General features: G+C 33.1%; 2 non-coding genes across 2 annotated transcripts; both read left to right on the top strand.

The window, feature by feature from the left end:
• Window positions 1-9,623: 9,623 nt before the first annotated feature.
• Window positions 9,624-9,695, top strand: TRNAW-CCA (transfer RNA tryptophan (anticodon CCA)). The gene has a single exon. It is a non-coding gene; the product is annotated as a tRNA-Trp (tRNA).
• A 3,674-nt stretch (window positions 9,696-13,369) lies between these two features.
• Window positions 13,370-13,441, top strand: TRNAW-CCA (transfer RNA tryptophan (anticodon CCA)). The gene has a single exon. It is a non-coding gene; the product is annotated as a tRNA-Trp (tRNA).
• Window positions 13,442-18,861: the final 5,420 nt, after the last annotated feature.

Genomic DNA, 18,861 nt, shown 5'->3' with positions numbered 1-18,861 from the left:
TCTGTCGGGAGAATCTGTCCGTCGAACAAATTCGCATGTGAATAGGACCCTTTGTAGAAACGATTCAATTGTTCAAATTCAGAAAGAAAAACGTGAAATAAAAGATCACTGACAGGTCGAAAAAATATACATTATATATGTAGGTATATATATACAAACCGATGGACAAAACGTATTGTCGAGTGGAGACCAAGACAAGAAGTAATACTGAGTAGAGGACGCCCACCAACTAGATTGACTGACGACCTGAAGAGTGTTAGCAACAACTGGATGCAAGCAGCACAAGACAGTCTATAATATATTACTAAGGGATTGAGAATATTGTTGAGACAAAAATTAAAGTAAACCATATGACTCGCAAAAAATAAAAACGATCAAAAAGTTTCGCTATCTAAAATCCAAACAACTTATCATTACACATATTTTATCTTTTGCCTCAACTTTCAAGAAAAGTTTGTATTCCTTTTTTTTTAATTAATAATTCGGCCATACGTTTTATTATTTATTACGCTATAATATTTTTATTGTTTGGGAAATGTTTCTAATTCGGCTCTGTTCGAATTAATCCAAGCCACACGTTCACATTTTCCAACTATCCCGCAAAATGCCGACATAAAGGACAAACAAGTCCATGAGGTTTATCCTAGTTTTCATGATAATAAACCAAGGACAATTTGTACGCTGGAGAATCCTTCTTCTGGAAAATATAACTTAAACAGAGATATCAAATAGTGAGGAATAGAAGTGCAAGCGAGAACGCATGAGTAGAGAGTACATTTTAATTCATCGTGTAATTTACTTGTAGGAAGGGATAAACCGCTGTTGCCACGTTTTCGTTATTTTTAGCAATATTTTTCACCTGTTTCACTGGATTGCACTTAAGTAGTCGTTAAATTTTAAATATTTTGTCTGCATTTTCTCGGCTTATCGGTCAGGGAGTTCAATAACTTAATGAATTACTGTTATTAATGAACATTTTATTGATAATTTAGACAGATATTCTATATTACTACATATCTTCGCATATAGCCAAATGAGTCGGTGATTTTAAATCCTATTTTAATTCTTACATAGTTATCTTCGTAGTATTTTACGCCGTTCTAATAAATGATGAACTTATTCTAAAACGTTTCATCTCCTTTCAAATTTGTGTGTTTTCCAGGTATATTAAAACTTCATAGGTTTTTCTAAGGCGAATCTTAATTTAAAATATTGTAAATATTGTAGCTTCCTGCTCTGAATGCTGCTAGTGTTGTAATTTTTCAATGGGTGCTTCCTTCCTGACAAATTGAAGAGACAAATATTGTTTTCATTCTTTTAGATGGAATTCCCATTGTTAGAGTCGTAATTTTTAAAACGTATGTATAGCATAACATGTCGATTTTGAGTTTTGGCAAGTAGTGTTTGGGAAAGTATTTAGTATTCAAAATTTAAATGTGAAATTCCTACTACAATGAAGTAAAAACTTTGTTTGTATAATGGTATAAAATTATTTAAATTTTAAAACTTATCCAAAATGGATTTATAAATTTTCAGATTTCGATCCTATCAGATCATCATCAGTAAGAAACCGCTATTAAGTAGTTATAAGTAGACACATAATGAGGTTAGATGACCCTTAACTCTTTTATTACTGTGGAGACGGGGACATATATGTCCCAGTGGATTTCAAAAAATCTGCTGGCATCTGTTTGTCCCCAAAGCCCATGTTATTTGAACGCATTCGTATTTTTAGACATTCCTTAACTCATTACATAGTAATATGTAATCTACATATCACGTCTGGAACCTATAAATTGATGTTTACTAAACACACGCATCAAATAATATAATTTTAGTAAAGAAAAAGTGGCTGCTCTGTTTTTTAACCGATTATAATATATAATAATTTAGTTGTTGATTAACTAAAGTTAGTGATATTGTTTTCATCGATTTTACCATAATTTTTAAACGAAACTCTAGTGTCCCAGTAGTAGTTTATACCGGGTCGTATTTATCCCATTCGTATTGTTTGTTTGCAGACTTACTATGGCACGTAAACGTTTTCTAACACAAAAAGAACTTCAAGAAGAAATTGAAATCCTCTCAAATATTTCTGAAAATATATCCGAGGAAGAATCTTATGCTGCCTCAGAGTATGATTATATACCTGGTAACGCGGAAATATCTAAAGATAAGTCTGAAAGGAATGAATTGACTGCACAATAAAATTCCTTCAAAGAGAAATGGGATAACAATACTAAATATTCATAAAAGTTCTCGTTTTGTCGATATTTTTCTAAAATTATTTCCGCGTAGTTTATTTATACATATTGGTTGGGAAGTGCTTCTATTTATACAAATAACAGCACTTCCAAAAAATATAAATATAAGATTAAACACGAAAAAAAAAACAGATATGTACGAAGTGATGACAGTGATTGGTTGTACTATGGTTATGTGTTACAATAAAGTACCATTTATCTCAGCCTACTGGTCACGAAACGAAACACTTTCGAATTCCCTCATAAAAAGAGGTATTTTAAGAGATTGCTGTTTATTCCTGCTATCCAAGTCCTACTATAATAATTATGAAAGAAATGGTAATACATCAAAAACGTACTACATCGATAAACTTTAAAACAAACTTTTGTAAAGGCGAGGACTGAGAGTTCCCATCAGTCCATTGACGAATCTATGAGTAAGTTAAGAAAAAGATCTGTCCTGAAGCAGTATCTTCCAATGAAACCAGTAAAAACTTTATTTACTTTTAGATTATTTTCTTTACGCTTCAATTCAAATTTAACTGTGCATCTTGAGTTATTTAGTAAAAAATCCTTAGTTTATACTGTGTTTTGAATTAAGAGTAATATCTATTTATTTTTTTTACACTGTTAATACATCACCATGTGAATTACTGTTTATGCAAATAATAATCATCTACAAATTTTGCTTATATTATTTACACAATATAAAACCTTATATATTGGTTTGTACCAATTTAGTAAGGATCTAACCTAAGCTTAACATGAGTAGTTTAAAGTGTGCTCATATAAACTCTAGATCGCTAGTTGCGCATTTTATTGATGTAAAAGAACTTATTTTGAAAAATGATTTAGATATTTTGGGTATAAGTGAAACATGGTTAAAGGAATCAATATCCAGTAAGAACATTAATATACCTGGCTATAACTTTGAGCGAGTAGACAGGAATAAAAATGACACAGGTGGAGGTGTAGGTATTTACATAAAATGTAATATAAATTATGTGCTGATTGAGTCATCAAATGAAATTGAACAGATATGGTTAAAACTCTCTCTTCGTTATGAAACACTAGCTATTGGTGTTTTATATAATCCTTATGGAGCATTTTATAAAACTTTCTTTGGAATTTTGGAAACAACTGTATCATCAGTACTGCCAAGTGTAGATCATTTACTCTGTTTGGGCGATTTTAATGTTGATCTGTTAAATACCAATAATTATTCCACACAGTTCATTACAGATGTATTAGATGGTCTTGGACTAAAGCAGATGGTAAATCAAGCAACTAGAATTACCCAGTTCACATCGACTCTGCTTGATTATGTAATCACATCTACTGAGGATAAAATCTTGTCTATTGAAGTAAAACATATCCCAGAAATAAGCGATCATGAATTGGTTGTTCTAAAATTTGGTTGTGATGTCAAATCTAATACAAATAAATTTATTACTACTCAGAATTTCAAAAATTTAAATTACAGTCAATTTAAATCTGATCTGGAATCTATACCATGGAGAATAATATATGAATTGCCAGATATAGACAGTAAAGTCGATTTTCTTTCTAATAATATCATTACTTTACTTGACATACATGTTCCATATCAGACTTTTAGAATCTCAAAGAAATATGCTCCATGGTTAACTAATACCATCAGGCAATTAATGTTAGATAGGGATAAAGCACTTACTGCTTACAAGTTAACTAGAAATATAAATCAATGGAATGACTACAAAGTGTTGCGTAACTTAGTAACAGCCATGACTATAAGGGAGAAAAAATCATATTTTAAAAACATACATGATCAATCTTCTAAAGATATGTGGAATAATTTAAAATATTTGGTAAATAATTGCAATATCAAAAATAACTTTGAAATTAAAAACGTGTGGAATGCAAATGAGATAAATAAACACTTTATTGAAGTCATACCAAACATGAAAGCAGACATTGATACACAAATATTCTATGAAAATAACTTTAAGTATTCCCTCAGTTCTTCTCTTACCTTTAAAACAGTATCTGAAATTAATATTTTACATATTATTAATAATATTAAAAGTAAAGCTATTGGTGATGATGGTATTAACATATTAACGCTTCAACTGTGTATTCCCTTTCTTCTACCGTATATCACTCATATCATTAACTTTTGCTTAACAAATTCAATTTTTCCCACTAAATGGAAACGGGCACATGTTATTCCGTTACCGAAGACTAAAAATGCAGAAAGCATGAATGAATTAAGACCAGTAAGTGTACTGCCTACATTATCTAAAATTTTGGAAAAGGTGATTGATATTCAGTTACAAACGCATTTAAAAAATAACAATATAATCCCTATGATGCAGTCCGGTTTTAGGTCCAGATATAGCTGTCTTTCTGCTTTATTAAATATTACAGATGATATTTTTAGAGCTTATGACCAAAACAAAATATCAATTCTAATTCTTCTTGACTACTCAAAAGCTTTTGATACAATTAACCATAATTTGTTATTCTCTATTTTAAAATATATTGGTCTAGAAGCGAGAGCAGTTGATCTAATGAAATCCTATCTTTCTAATAGATGTCAAGCAGTAAAACTTAATCAAAATATTTCTTCATTTCTAGATCTTAATACTGGTGTGCCTCAAGGATCTATATTAGGTCCAATTTTATTCTCTATATACACATCTAATTTTCCTTCTGTGTTTTTGTCCTGTTCACAACATTATTATGCAGACGATACCCAACTCTATATGTCATTTTATCCAAATGAGTGTGATCAAGCGGTAAATGCAATAAATCATGACCTTCTTCAGCTGCAGATTTTTTCTCAAAATCATTGTTTAAAATTGAATACATCAAAAACTCAGGGTATCATTTTTGGGAGAAATCTCCATAGGAAAATATTTTTAGAGAATTATGCCAATCGAATTATCTTAGGAAATGACAATTTAATTTTTAGCAAAAAGATTAAAAGCCTTGGGGTTTGGTTCGACGAAGATTTAAGGTTTACATATCATGTAAGTATTTGTTTACAACGAGCTTACGCCGTTTTAAAATTACTGTATCAAAGCCGCAATTTATTAAGTAGGGCCACAAAGTCATTATTATGTAATGCTCTAGTACTATCAAAATTAAATTATTGTGACGTGCTTTACAATGCGTGTCTCACTGAATTTGATTCATGGAGAATACAGAAATTGCAAAATTCTTGTTTGCGTTTGATTTTTGGCATCAGGAAATTTCAAAGGATAAGTCACGTTTTCACTGTAGTCAAGTGGCTAAATATGAAAAATCGTCGGAAACTCCATGCTTTATGTTTCTACCATAAAATCATTCAAGAGAGAGTTCCACCATACCTGTACAATCGAATAACTTATAGGACGGACGTTCATAATCTTAATCTTAGACACAAGAATACCCTCACTTTACCTAAACATACAACATCCTTTTTTAAACGTTCATTTTCATATTCAATTGCTTGCAATATTAACAGTTTGTCCTACAATATTAAAAATCTGTCTAGAGTCAAGTTCAAGAGATTAATTTATGAGCAGTTGTTAGCTGAACAGTAATTTAAAAATTTAAGAATTAAAAAAGTAAATAGTTTATAATTTATAAATTTAATATGTACTTAATATTTTTATGTTTTATTGTAAATACAATTTCATTATTTAGATATAGTCTATCTATCCTATTTTCGGGGGGTTAGGTGGAAGAGCAGTTGTGTGCCGCTGTTGCACAGTGGTACACAAACTGAATCTCGCCCTACTGATATTATAATATTTCATTGTAAAGAAAATTTAATCTGTTGTTAATAAAGACATTTATTATTATTATTATATTATTATTATAAAAAGAGGTATAAAATATGGCAACGAAGATACATATATCTTTCACAAGATATATGTATATACGATTTCAATATTTACTTGGGAAAAGAATCCACACCAAGTACTGAAACTCTAGGAGAACGAGTTGTTAAAACTCTAGTCAACACCATACGGTCACCAGATGTATGTAGCCAGATCACCAGATCAAAGCATACTTTGATAGATTTTTCACCTCGTTCAAACTACTAAAAACCCTAAATTTTCCATGTTTAGGAACCTATATAGCCATTTGGGTAAACCTAGCCAAATTTCAAAATAACAAAATGTTAAGGGGTGATATGGAATTTTTGTTTCATCCAAAGGAATTTTAGCGACTAAATGAAAAGATACGAAAGAAGTGATGCTGATGTCCAACTGTCAGAGTACAACTGTTGGAATTATCAACAGAAAGCTGAAAACTGGAGAAAAATCTTAGTTCACTTGTCCAGAAGCAATTATTTTTTACAATAGTCTTATGGGAGGAGTAGATCTCGTCAATCAAAACGTTAGCACATATGATATGGACCGAAAGTCTGCGAAATGGTGGAGAAAAGTTTTTTATACATTCTTGGATTTTAAAAGGATTTGCATAAAAGGAATGTACAATTTTGAATTTTCTGGTGCCACTAGCAGAACAGCTAATTGGATTAGGAAGATCAAAACGAATGTAAAAAGAAGAATAAGTGGCCGTTCTGAAAAAATATCTGAATATTTATTTATCCCACAATTCAACACTAAAGCGACATATATGTCCTATGTCCTGTCTTAGGATACGAGGACACGCAACAATGTAAAAAAAATCAATCGCTTTGTTACCTAGATACCAATCGCTGATACCTAGAACCCTCTAGGTATCAACGAATATCATTAAAGTAATTTTAAACAGTTTTATTTACGCTACAATGAAATCAGTAATGAAAGGGTTAAATTGCATAATTCGACCATTGTAATTCTTAAGACACTAGATCGATGACAAGGGATTACATTTTTTAAGGGAACGTACAATTTCCCAGCTCTAAAAAGAGAAATTAAGTCCTGAATGGTAACAACCAACCCATCCTTCAGTTCGCTGTTATAATTGTCAACTGAAATTTTCCTTAATATTAAAAAAAAATTAAAACTGCTACTCAATACTCAAATCTGGCATCGCTGTACTAATTTGATGTATGGTCGTTGCCCCTGCTACAAGTGCTGCCAAAAAGACACGCGTGCATTGGAGGTTGCGTATACTAACAGCTATGAAATTGATTTTGTGATCAACGGATAAGTTTGTTATGAATTGGACATCCTAATAACCAAATAATAGAACTTTCTCACATACGGGGGAAATACGAAAATAGTATTTTTACTTATTTGTAAAATGCAGTTTTTATCAGACTAGTTATTTGTATATTACGATCAATTGTATACTTTTATTTAATGAAATATAAGAAGCAACTGTTGAAAATATAGTACCTCACTAAATTATGAAATTTCTTCAAGAAGACATTAAAATATTCAAGCTATATAGTAATTTGTCTTGTTTTAGTACGCTGTCAAACACATAAAAAATACAATAAAAAGCACCTACCTAATTAAAAAACAAGCATTTATTTCGAATTAAAACAAAAGATCTAGATCCAGAAGATGTAGGTATAGGTAAATGACCACGTATTCAGTCATACAAGATTATGAAAAGAAGAATAGAATTGTCAATATAAATAAGTCAGATAAAATTAAATTATTTAATTATCTATTATCCAGATTTAGCCATACGGCTCACGCTCCCTCTAAGGGGAAAATTCACTCATCCCAGATACCTACGGTATCAAAAGGATTAAGCTCTGGTGGGGTTCTTTCCGTGTTATCGAGCCCTAGGTGACTTGGTATGTTGGAGTATCTCCCAAAAATTTTCGTACATCTGGACGTCGCGAGGACTACAGCTTTCTGCATGGCCTTATAAAGATGTTCATTTAGACCAAGCTGTTTTATGTTCGCTAGGAGGTTTTTGGGAATTGGGGTTTATTAACTAGTGTGAGATCCGGTCTATTATATGACAATGTTTGGTCTGTGAGCACAATGCGGTCCCAGTATAGGTTGTAGTTGTCATTTTCAAGTATTCTGTCAGGGACGAAGTAATAGTAAGGAGGATGGTCGGTTTGGAGAAGTCCCAGTTTTCAGCTAGATCTTGGTACATAATCTTTCCTACTGAGTCATGGCGTTCTTTATAATCAGTACCGACAAATGCCTGGCAGCCCCTGGTAATATGTTGGATGGTTTCCTGGGCGTTGCATCCATATCGGCATTTGTCATTTTGGACTTGAGGATCTTAAAAAATATTTCAGGTAATTTTTTGTTGGAATAACATGATCCTGAATGGCAAGTAGGAAACCCTCAGTCTCGGGAAACATCTTTCCTGATATCAACCAATAGTTCGAAGCTTTATTGTCGACATATTCTTGGCTGATCTCATTGAGATGTGGCCCATGCGGAGGTTTACTCATCCAGATGACAGGACAATCAGCAAATTGCTCGATGTAAAGTAGATGTCTCAGCCTGCACCTGAAAATAAGTTCTTAAGTTTGCCATCGGTTTGTCCTGTTGTTCACCTATGTCCATTAGTCCTCTTCCCCCTTGATATCTCGGTAATGTTGTTTTCTCTACTGCATTGAGTGGATGGTGTTTTTGCGCCTTTAACATATTCGCTACTGACTTTTTTTGAGAGGTATTACCCAGGAGCGGCAATAACTTTTTTTATAAAATATCATTGTAATTGATATTAGAATATATAATAATATCAAATTAATTAAATAGAGTGTGTATTTATTTATAAAATGTGATTTGAGTTTTTGACTCCGATGGGAGTCATGCGCACCTGGCTAAGAATTTCTAGTATATCGCTGACTGGCTCCGATCGGCACAAGGTAAATTAGAACGTTTTTCTAGAAAAATTAATATTTAACGGAATTTTAGAAAAAATAAGTTTATTTATTCTATAAAATACAGAAAGATTCACATATTGATTTGATTTTGATAAACATATGAGCAATTTCAAAGCATTTAACATAAAATCCGGGTTGATCAGGACATTTTTCACAGTGATATATGTCTGCTATCTAATTTTGATTTCGGAGCATATTTTAAAACCCTTTCTTTGTTCGTCCCTTATTAACCATAGGAATTTTTAAAATACTATGTCTGGAGGTAGGAATATTTCTTGTTTTTACAGTTTAAAGGGCCCGGCATACTTTTCGCTATTTTAAGTCCTTACTCACACTCTAACAAACATTACTTAACGTCGGCGTCATACTAAGTAAAATATACCGTCTTAAAAATTAACGGGTTACTGTTCCCGATCGGAGTCATGGGCAGCGAAAGTGTTAAAGGATTCCCCTAATATCCCCAATCTCCCTATAAAGGATGTAGAACCAATTTAAACAAACACATTAGTAATACATATTATGTGCATTACTAATAAACAAACTTGCGATTATTTGCTATTGTCTGTGTAAATAATAGCAATATTTATTGTTTATAAGACTCCGTGGCGCAACGGTAGCGCGTCTGACTCCAGATCAGAAGGTTGCGTGTTCAAATCACGTCGGGGTCACACAATTTTTTGTTTTTAACCAAAAGTTAGTATTCAAAGGAAGTTACTTATTTGTTAAAAAAATATGGGTAATAATTAAATAGTTATGATACGTACGTTGGGACTTTTTCAAATGAACTACATGACTTGGAACCGCCCAAATCTCATCAGAAATTGATTTGACTAATGGATTATCTCCACCAAACACAGCGCGTTCCAATGGCTGATAGACTAGATTAAGTCATTTCAACTGGGGTAGGTAGTATCCTCTGGAAGTTTGAGGAAGTGTGTCGAACGCAGAGCCCATCATGCATACCTCGATAGGTACTAAATACGGTACAAAATGGTATTGAGTAGCTAATAGCTGCCTAAGGTTTAAGTGGACATGAAATTATGAATGCGGGATCATTTAATACAAGGTTTCCTGTGTCTGGATGAACCAGTTCAGAGGAACATCTCAGAAACCGAATACAGATGATACGATGATCACTGCGGCAATAGAAATAGATTAGAAGTAAAATATTTGTCGATTTATGGCTGAAAGGGCCAATATGAAAAGAGTAAATTAATTTCGGAGCAGGGTTTCATTCCAGACTATGCATTTTTAGTAAATGTTTAGTCGCAGGCTGATAATCTTCAATCAGGCATTCATCAGGTACCTACCAAATAAGCGCCTACTCATCAGGAACCTACTAACAGTGTTTCTCCTGAACCTGTACCACCAAATAACCCTTCATCTGACTCAGTACAATCGAGTAACCCCCAGACTTCAGTGATCTTCTAGTGTAAGCTAACCCAAATAATGATATTACACTGGGAAAAATATTGGAAAACATTTCTTTAGCACTCAACCTCTAAAAGAAATCAAAAATCTAACGGAAAAACTTCAACAGAAACGCAACCAAGAAAGAAGTCAAAAGCTAAAGCCAAAACAAAGAAACTAAATATGTCTGGCACATCAGATGGGGAAAGTGAAGCAGAACTCGGTGATGACGATGTTGGTGAAGTTGAAGAAGACGATAATGACTACTGTATTGGATTTGGTGAAGAATATAAATAGACTAAAAAAGTTGTTCACTGGATATAGTCTGCCCGGTGTCAACGTCGGTTACACGAAGATTGTACGAAATACGGAAAGAATTATGATATGTGTGAAAAAATTTTAATTAAACACAAACAAATATAATGCTGTCCATATACGGGGTTTAGGGGTGGGGTAAAAGTGGTAAACTTTATTGCATCTTTTTTGGGGTCCCAAAATTTATATTCTCAGCAAAATTCAGCTTGTTCGTTTGATTTTTGAAGTCAAATCTCTGACGACTAGAATAAATAACCTCCGATTTTCATCAACACGCATCGATTTTGTTGAAATTTTAACCTCCATTTACAATTAACTTTAAAATCTACTCTATGCCAAAGTTTACTTTTACCTTGGGGCGGCAATCTTAACTAGGGGGTTGGCAACTTTATATTAAAAATAACCTCAAGAATCGATAGATAAATATATTCTAACCAAAAAAAATTCGAGAGAGTTTTTCGGAAAATCAATACATTTAGACTTATCTGTGATTGAAAATTTCAATTTTTCCTATAATTTTTCACGAACCACTTTATATTTTATTTACACACTGATCATGTGTTTTTTGGAGACTTAGATTTGACAGGGAAAAAGAGAATCAAGAAAACGGTGCTTCCAAGACCTAAACCAGCGCACTCCCTGCCTATTAAACGGAAACAAAAACTTGCCAAAAGGAATGCACTGACACATGGAATGTAGAAGTACATCCAAACCCGGAAAATTAAGAAATATCGACAATACACGCAGATTACCGATCGATGTACTGGGAATAAGTAACATCAGATGGATAATTTCTGCGGAAAGCAGAGGAAAAGGAAAGGAAGAATCTACTATTCGGAGAGATACGAGAGTTCCGTCTGATAAGCCTTATGAGTCATGCATTAAAAGTCCTACTAAAAATCGTACATAATCGTATCTATAGAAAGTGCGAAACAATCATCGGAGACGATCAGTTTGGATTCAGAGCCGGCATGGGAACGAGAGAAGCCCTGTTCAGTTTACTAGTTCTCGCCCAAAAATGCTACGACCAACAGAAAGATATATTTATATGCTTTATAGACTTCGAAAAAGCATTTGACAGAGTAAGACACGACCTACTATTAGAACGTTTGCAAGAAGTCGGTTTAGATGGAAAAGACATCAAATTCTTAAAAAACTTGTACTGGAACCAAAACGCCAGAGTTAGGATCGAAGGTTCCACATCCGCAGAAGTAGAAATTAGGAGGGGAGTTAGACAGGGATGTGTTCTGTCGCCTCTGCTGTTTAATCTTTACTCCGAGTTTCTATTTAAAGAAGCATTGGAGGATTCCAAGGATGGAGTCAATGTGAATGGCGTAAATATCAACAGTATCAGATACTCCGATGATACAGTGTTAATTGCGGATTTCGACTTATGTCTACAACGACTCATCGACAAGACCAACTCGACCTGTGAGCAATTTGGTATGAAAATAAACATTAAAAAAACCAAAGTGATGTCAATCCGAAAAAACCAAAACGTACCTCAACCTTGCACAATAAATGGGCACATTTTAGAACAGGTCAATAGATTTAAGTACCTGGGATGTTGAATCGATAGCAGCCTAAATCCTGATCTAGAAATAAGATCGAGAATAGAACAGGCCAGAAAATCTTTCGAAAAAATAAAAAAAACTGCTTTGTGATTCTCGAATAAAACTCGAAATTCGACTACGTTTATAAAAATGCTACGTCTGGTCGACTCTTCTATATGCAGTTGAAACGTGGACCCTTAAAACATCAACCGTAAATAAATTGGAGGCCTTTGAAATGTGGATCTACCGGAGAATACTCAAAATTTCATGGACATCGCATACCTCAAACGAAGAAGTGCTGCATAGAATAGGCAAGGAAAGAGAACTTTTTAACACAGTAAAAGTTAGAAAAACATCATACCTAGGCCACATACTGAGAAATATGCCCAACTTATAGTGAAAGGAAAAATCGAGGGAAAGAGAGGCCTAGGAAGGAAAAGACTATCGTGGCTCAGAAACATCCGACAATGGACATGGCTAAATTTTGAACAGCTAAAAAGAACAGCTGAAGATAGAGAAGAGTTTAAAATTGTAGTAGCCAACCTCCATTGAGGAGAGGGCACTTTAAGAAGAAAAAGATATCCCAGTAATGATATATATGATTAAACCCATACATGATTAAACTGTGGTTAATTATCTTGTTTTTTGTTATTTCTAGCCTAAAAAAATGTTAGAGGGAGCATTTTGTCTCACTCTCCCCTATTCGTATTCAGCAAAAAATTTTACATAAGATAAAATAGGTTTCAATTATCTACCCTTCCATAAAGGTACCCAGCTGCCGGACTATATGAAATTTAATCTTGAATTTTGTCCGATGGTATTTTACCGATGTCCACCAAAAATATATTTAACGAAGATTGTTGTGGGACACACTCAAAACATAAATAATAAAACCGTACTTCTGACGCTAGTGTATCGTTTTCAAAATATAAGTTTTTTTACAAAGGATGTAAAAGTAATTGAAACAAACTAGTAGTACTACATTATGTATATTAACGAATGTAGATGAAAAATTAGTTTGTTGTTATTACTGTGTAAATAATAGTAATATTTATTGTTTATAAGACTCCGTGGCGCAACGGTAGCGCGTCTGACTCCAGATCAGAAGGTTGCGTGTTCAAATCACGTCGGGGTCATATAACTTTTTCATTTTAGTTAAAATTTAGCATTCAAATAAAGTTATAAATTACTTGTTAATTTAACAAAAAATTGTGAATAATATAGAATAGTAACGATAAATTATTAATATATTTTTTTCAGTTTGTATGTTCGTGATAAATAATCTGATTTTTTTAACTGTACATTTACGTGCTCGGCAAATACGGGCAGTCGCACGGGGGCAATTACAAACAACATTACAAGAAGTATAGTAGCATTAATAAGATATATCATATAAAAATATTTTAGAGTTTATAATACAATAATGTTTTTCTAAAAAACTGAAGAACTCTGTCTCTCTGGTTGGGATCACTGAGAATATAGCCTAGTTGCGGTTTGAGATTTAGCTGTTGTCTTACTTTACTGTATTGATAATGTTATGTTCATGAAAAACTCCCTAACAAGAAATGTAAGTTGGTATGACGCTAAAGGAAGGTTGTCACTTCAGGATTTATAAAAAGATCACGTTTGTATACTTTTCCAAAATAAAACATTTTTACATTACTACATTACGTTATTATAATATTAATGAGGTGATTAATTACAACTACGTCTTTCAAATACGAAAGACACTACAATTGTCGACAAGGATAAAGGATTAACATTCCAAACATTACGAATACTACAGGCACTACCTCGACTACAACGCTTTTACCTACAGCTCAATTTCTTCGACTACAACGATAGTCACACCTGCTACAGCTCCAGTCATGCCTACACAAGTTTCTACATTCCAATTTTCCGTTGAACCTTTTAACCAGACAGCCATAAAATGGTCCAGGTGGGTAAAACGATTGGAAGGTGCATACAAAGTTTTTAAAATTCCAGAGGAAATGAAATTGCCCTATTTACTACATTACAAGGGTTCGGAAGCATACGATACGCTTTGTGATAAACTAGCTCCAGAGGTCCCTGAAGACAAGTCATATGATGATACAGTTAGGTTAATGGATAGTTTTTACAACCCCGCACCGCTTGAAATTGCTGAAATATTTAGGTTTCAATCAAAAAGACAGGCAGAAGGTGAAAGTATACAAGAATACCTACATTCTCTACAGAAGCTTGCAATAAACTGCAACTTTTCTACATATTTGAAAAGTGCTATACGCAATCAGTTTGTTTTTGGTTAACGGTCAAAAAGACTACAAGCCAAGTTATTGGAAACAAAGGGATTGGACTTTAACCGATCAGTAGAAATTGCAGCAAGCATGGAAACTATCTGGAAAGAATAGTAATCAATTTTCTCACAACAATAATTACAATAAGGCTAGTATAAAAGTCTTAACCCTCCATTACTCGCACCGTTAGAAAAAATCTAACATTTTTAAATATTTCGCCATAATTTTCGAAATATTGCTTCTTTTGGGTTCTGCAACCAGGAACACTCCTATGAAGACTCGTATAAGACTATGTTAAATAATGGTGGGGGTACCTATTATCTTATAGCCGACAGCAGTTGTTATTAGTTCAAAACTAAAGGCGGGTACACATATGCGAGCAGAACTGTTCGCGAACCGTTTGTGAACGCTATATTCGTTAACTTGTACGACGGGACGAACCTCTTGCGAGCTGTTCGTTCGTTGCTCGTCAGGAACCGCGGCCTGTCGGTTTTTGGAACGAACACAAAAAATGTTCGCAGTTAAATTTGGAGGGTGTTCGAGACTATAAATTGTTTCTGCTAAGTGTGCGATGAGATCATTCGGTTAAACAAAATTGCTGAACGAGCGCGGCTTATTCAAAAGTAACGAGAGAAATTAATAACAGATAATGTAAAGAAAATACCGAAATGTTTAGAATAACGAAGTAAATTAATTCTCTAAATCTAAGAGATATACAGCGATGTGGAACCACTAAATTCTGATAAGGACTTAAGTGATGTTTGTTCTAAACACAGTATCCACAATACAGATTCTGAGCAGTACACACAAGAGCAGTCTACCCAGTGATCCTGGAGATGCCATGGAAGAAAGCGGCCAAGATAATGGTTATCCAAGATTTTATGGCAAAGATAAAAGACCATGGTTGAAACATAAGAAACACACTCCCAAAGGTAAGACCAAGGCTTGTAATATTGTTACGAACTTACCTGAGGTAAAAGCAAAAGGCGCCAAAACCATATTAGAATGCTGTAAATTTTTGTTCTCGGATGCTATGATCAATAATATTGTAAAATATACAAATCAAAAACTGGATATGATGAGAGTGTTTTATACTCGCCCTAGGGATTGTCCTGCTGTTGACTATGAGGAAATGCAAGCATTTATCGGACTTTTGTTCCTTGCTGGGTTAAAGAGAGCGCAACATTTAAATACTGATGAACTCTGGAAATTAGATGGCACAGCTCCAGATATTTTATTATATTATTGAAATAATTCAAGCTGTAAGATTTGACGACGCCACTAAGAGGCAAAAAAATTCGGCAGTTGATAATCTTGCACCCATTCGAGAAATATATGAAATGTTTGTCACTAACCGTTTATCTGCATACACTCCTGGTTCCGTGGTCGATGCAAATTTAGGCAGTATATAGCCAATAAGCCAGCGAAATACGGAATCAAAATCTATGCCTTGGTGGAGATCTAGAACATTTTTCACACAAAATCTCGAAATTTACCCCGGTAAATAACCTGAAGGACCATATCAACTACCCAACGATGCATCTAGTGTAGTAAAAAGACTTATACGACCCATAAGTGGAACCGGTCGAAATGTAACTACGAATAATTACTTTTCCTGTGTACCCTTAGCCAACTCTTTATTGTACGATCATCGATCATTGCTTGACAACGATAGGTACTTTGCGTAAAATCAAACAACAAATTCCCCCTGAGTTGACAAACGTAAAAGGAAGACCTTTATGTAGTAGCATGTCTGCATATGGTGACGATGGAAACAAGTGTGTACTTGTATCATATGTGCCAAAAAAAATAAGAATGTACTACTACTTTCAACACTACACAGCGATGGTTTCATTGACGAAAACACCAAAGAGCATACCATGAAGCCAGAGATTATTACTGATTACAACCTCACAAAAGGCGGAGTGAATGTTGTTTATAAAATGCAGGCAGAATACTCGGTGACTTGATTTAGCAATCGCTGGCCGTTTACTGTTTTTTGCAGCCTACTAAATATTTCAACTACAAACCGCCAAATAATTCACAACAATAACACTAATATTGTAACATCTCGAAGAAGCTACATTGCAGAGCTTGGCAAGCAACTTTTACTGTTCTATCTTCAACGACGTTCCAATATCCCAAATCTGCCTTTTCAGTTGAAACTCAGGATCCGAAATATAACCGGAGAAAAGCCATCAGTTTCTCAAGGGGCAACTCCAACTATAAAACCAAGATGTACTTTTTGCCCTGTAAGGAAGAACAGGTTTACCCAACATTATTGTACTAACTGTAAGTTACCGAGATGTAAAGAGCACACTAGTTTAACAAATTTTACTTGCCACCGCTGCCTAGAAGAGGAAGAAATCTAATTTTATGCGTAATGCGTACATTTTTTTTGGAATAAATCCCCTTATTTGTTTTGTTTTAGGGTAATGTGTATATTTTTTTAGTTTACCTAATAGTTTTTTTTGCAGTTTTGTTTTAAAAAAATATTTTTTTATATAATATATATAATAATTTTATATAAATATAATAAGTTTATCGTTTTTTGTGAGTTAATAGCCAATAAACTTAATCAATAAGTACTAATGACTCATTATGTTAGATAAAATCTAACACGCGAGTGATGGCGTAATTTTTTTAAGTGCGGGTAATGGAGGGTTAAATGTGAATATATAATTTTGAATAAATACGTTAATTAACACTTTTCGTGTAGAATGACTTAATAGGTAAAATGTTTTTATTTAAGTATGAATATATAAATCTTTAATATATTATAAATATTTTAAAAAACCTGACTATAACGATGTTCTAAGAGAAACTAATTTCCTTGGACTATAATGCAACATTATCAAATTATATTGTTGCGATTAAACATATGACCTTATTTTGAGATTTATATATTTTTATATTAACTTTTTATATATGGTTTGTATAATAACAGTATTCTTAATTTTCTTAAAAATCAATTACAAATTTTAACCATTTTAATATGTATAAAATCCTACTCAAACACGGTACCTGCTGACTTATTATTCAGAATATATTAAGTTGCATCACAGTCTGTATCTCAATAGACTAATCCATCTTCCTTTATCTACATTTTAAATTCCCAAAATTTACTTAACAAAATTTCTTTTGTCTACTTTTTCATTGATAAACCGATACGTTCCTATATGCTATGACGTCCGAATAAAGTTGAGGACAGTTTAGATTGATTTTTGTATTAAAATAGATTAAGCAGGTATTTATGAGACAAAGATAACAATTTAATTTTTATTTCATTTATTAAACTAACGATACCATGTACAGAATCTTTGATCAGGAACGAATTGAAGTTCTGGAAGTCAGTAAAACGACCAAACCCAAAATGACCGTTTTATTGACACTGAACCGGTTTGTAATGACTTGAAGCGTTGGGACCTTTGATTTGATTTGTACACTTCCCGTCATATAAAACTGGTACACTTTTTTTCCCAATGTAAACCTGTGTTCAGGCTGGACACAATGGTTCGTGAATCAATTCGTTGTTGCCATCACAGATAACGTAATTGCACTAAATCTAAATAAAAAAATAACGTTCAAAAATGTATTATTGTAAATAGGTCTTATTTTTATCATTAACAACAAAAAACCGTATCTAATTAATTTAATAACCAGAGATAGGGTTGAGTTAATATCCAAAATGTTTGAAGGATCTGTATTGGCACAAGGAACATTGGAATGCGTCTACTGTAATTTTATACTTCAATTGCCTACCGAACACGAACTGTATTTTGTGTTAATAAGTTTAGTAACAGGCAAACTACCAAAATTAATTGATTATTTAGTATAAGAACGATAAATGTGAAAAAAAAATATTATACTTTATCCTACGTATTATAAACTATAAAATATCCGGGGCGAAAAAACGCTTTTCAAAACGTGACAGTTACAATCTAATGTGCGACTGTAATGTTTTATTATAATAATTTAAAGTTATGTCTAGATTGATTATCTATCATTATTTTTTAATCTAAATATTTTCATAAATTATAATAAGACACAAATCAATGTATGGGTACTTAATTGAGATCATGGAAAATTACAAAATTAATATTTGAATTTTTTAGGATGCATGTTTAAACAAATTTAATGTGATTGACTGATCGAGAATGCTCGATGTTTTAGTTTTTAGAATACTCAAAACTGGCGGTCTGTCGCACAGCCCTGCTTTTAGCTGGTTTCATATAATATTTTCGTTGAACTGACAACGGTGCCCTAGAAATTAGAATGAC

The sequence above is a fragment of the Diabrotica undecimpunctata genome, chromosome 7 (genome assembly GCF_040954645.1).
Source record: "Diabrotica undecimpunctata isolate CICGRU chromosome 7, icDiaUnde3, whole genome shotgun sequence".
NCBI lineage: Eukaryota > Metazoa > Arthropoda > Insecta > Coleoptera > Chrysomelidae > Diabrotica > Diabrotica undecimpunctata.
Note: the sequence above shows the minus strand (reverse complement) of the source record. Positions and strands in the feature narration are given on the sequence as shown.